Source organism: Orcinus orca, chromosome 13 (assembly GCF_937001465.1).
Source record: "Orcinus orca chromosome 13, mOrcOrc1.1, whole genome shotgun sequence".
In the NCBI taxonomy this organism is placed as follows: Eukaryota; Metazoa; Chordata; class Mammalia; order Artiodactyla; family Delphinidae; genus Orcinus; species Orcinus orca.
In genome coordinates this window covers 20,298,238-20,300,931 of record NC_064571.1, presented here as the reverse complement: position 1 = coordinate 20,300,931, position 2,694 = coordinate 20,298,238, and the positions used below count along the sequence as shown (strand labels likewise).

Below are 2,694 nucleotides of genomic sequence, written 5' to 3'. Positions count from 1 at the left end.
GTGTTCGTTATTATAGGTATTTTCCTTCTCTTGTGTTTTTTGCCTAGAGAAGTCCCTTTAGCATTTGTTGTAAAGCTGGTTTGGTGGTGCTGAACTCTCTCAGCTTTTGCTTGTCTGTAAAGGTTTTAATTTCTCCATCAAATCTGAATGAGATCCTTGCTGGGTAGAGTAATCTTGGTTGCAGGTTTTCCTCCTTCATCACTTTCAGTATGTCCTGCCACTCCCTTCTGGCTTGCAGAGTTTCTGCTGAGATATCAGCTGCTAACCTTATGGGGATTCCCTTGTGTGTTATTTGTTGTTTTTCCCTTGCTGCTTTTAATATGCTTTCTTTGTATTTAATTTTTGACAGTTTGATTAATATGTGTCTTGGCGTATTTCTCCTTGGATTTATCCTGTATGGGACTCTCTGTGCTTCCTGGACTTGATTAACTATTTCCTTTCCCATATTAGGGAAGTTTTCAACTATAATCTCTTCAAATATTTTCTCAGTCCCTTTCTTTTTCTCTTCTTCTTCTGGAACCCCTATAATTCGAATGTTGGTGTGTTTAATGTTGTCCCCGCAGTCTCTGAGACTGTTCTCAGTTCTTTTCATTCTTTTTTCTTTATTCTTCTCTGCAGTAGTTATTTCCATTATTTTATCTTCCAGGTCACTTATCCGTTCTTCTGCCTCAGTTATTCTGCTATTGATCCCATCTAGAGTATTTTTCATTTCATGTATTGTGTTGTTCATCATTGTTTGGTTCATCTTTAGTTCTTCTAGGTCCTTGTTAAATGTTTCCTGCATTTTGTCCATTCTATTTCCAAGATTTTGGATCATCTTTACTATCATTATTCTGAATTCTTTTTCAGGTAGACTGCATATTTCCTCTACATTTGTTAGGTCTGGTGCATTTTTATCTTGCTCCTTCATCTGCTGTGTGTTTTTCTGTCTTCTCATTTTGCTTATCTTACTGTGTTTGGGGTCTCCTTTTGCAGGCTGCAGGTTCATAGTTCCCGTTGTTTTTGATGTCTGTCTCCAGTGGCTAAGGTTGTTTCAGTGGGTTGTGTAGGCTTCCTGGTGGAGGGGACTAGTGCCTGTGTTCTGGTGGATGAGGCTGGATCTTGTCTCTCTAGTGGGCAGGTCCACATCTGGTGATGTGTTTTGGGGTGTCTGTGGACTTATTATGATTTTAGGCAGCCTCTCTGCTAATGGGTGGGGTTGTGTTCCTGATTTGCTAGTTGTTTGGCATAGGTTGTCCAGCACTGTAGCTTGCTGGCCATTGAGTTAAGCTGGGTGCTGGTGTTTAGATGGAGATCTCTGGGAGATTTTCGCCATTTGATATTATGTGGAGCTGGGAGGTCTCCTGTGGACCAGTGTCCTGAAGTTGGCTCTGACACCTCAGAGGCACAGCACTGCCTCCTGGCTGGAGCACCAAGAGCCTTTCATCCACATGGCTCAGAATAAAAGGGAGAAAAAGTAGAGAGAAAGAATTAGTAGAAGTAGGAAGAAAGAAAGAAAGAAAGAAAGAAAGAAAGAAAGAAAGAAAGAAAGAAAGAAAGAAAGAAAGAAAGAAAGAAAGAAAGAAAGAAAGAAAGAAAGGAAGGAAGGAAGGAAGGAGGGAAGGAAGAAAGAAAGAAAGAAGAAAAGAAGGAAAGAAAGGAGGGAGGGAGGGAGGAAGGAAGGAAGGAGGGAAGGAAGGAAAAAAGAAAGAAGATACATTAAAATAAAATAAAGTACAATAAAGTTATTAAATTAAAAAATAATTATTTAGCAAAAAAAAAAGGGACGGATAGAACCTTAGGACAAATGGTGGAAGCAAAGCTATACGGACTAAATCTCACACAGAAGCATACACATACACACTCACAAAAAGCGGAAAAGGGGAAAAAGTCATAAATCTTGCTCTCAAAGTCCACCTCTTCAATTTGGGATGACTTGTTGTCTATTCATGTATTCCACAGATGCAGGGTACATCAAGTTGATTGTGGAGCTTTAATCCGCTGCTTCTGAGGCTGCTGGGAGAGATTTCCCTTTCTCTTCTTTGTTCTCCCAGTTCACAGGGGCTCAGGTTTGGATTTGGTCCCGCCTCTGTGGGTAGGTGGCTGGAGGGCGTCTGTTTTTTGCTCAGACAGGACAGGGTTAAAGGAGCCGCTGATTCGGAGGCTCTGGCACACTCAGGCCAGGGGGAGGGAGGGGCACGGCGTGCAGGGCGGGCCTGCGGCGGCAGAGGCCAGCATGACGTTGCACCAGCCTGAGGCCCGCCGTGCGTTCTCCTGGGGAAGTTGTCCCTGGATCCCGGGAACCTGGCAGTGGCGGGCTGCACAGGCTCCGCGGAAGAGGGGTGTGGATAGTGACCTGTGCTCGCACACAGGGCCCTTGGTGGCGGCAGCAGCAGCCTTAGTGTCTCCCGCCCGTCTCTGGAGTCCGCGCTTTTAGCCGCGGCTCGCGCCCGTCTCTGGGGTTCACACTTTTAGCCGCGGCTCATGCCCGTCTCTGGAGTTCCTTTAAGCAGCGCTCTTAAACCCCTCTCCTCGCGCACCATGAAACAAAGAGGGAATTAAAAGTCTCTTGCCTCTCGGGCTGGTGAGTGCCGGTCGGTACCGATCCTCTGTGCGGGAATCTCCCCGCTTTGCCCTCCGCACCCCTGTTGCTGTGCACTCCTCCCCGGCTCCGAATCTCCCCCCTCCGCCTCCCGTAGTCTCTGCCCGCGAAGG

General features: G+C 46.0%; 1 long non-coding RNA gene across 1 annotated transcript; it reads left to right on the top strand.

Moving 5' to 3' along the window:
* The first annotated feature begins 1,290 nt into the window (after positions 1 to 1,290).
* LOC125960830 (uncharacterized) lies at positions 1,291 to 1,578 on the top strand. The gene is made up of 2 exons (XR_007470896.1): positions 1,291 to 1,479; positions 1,520 to 1,578. It is a non-coding gene; the product is annotated as an uncharacterized LOC125960830 (long non-coding RNA).
* Positions 1,579 to 2,694: the final 1,116 nt, after the last annotated feature.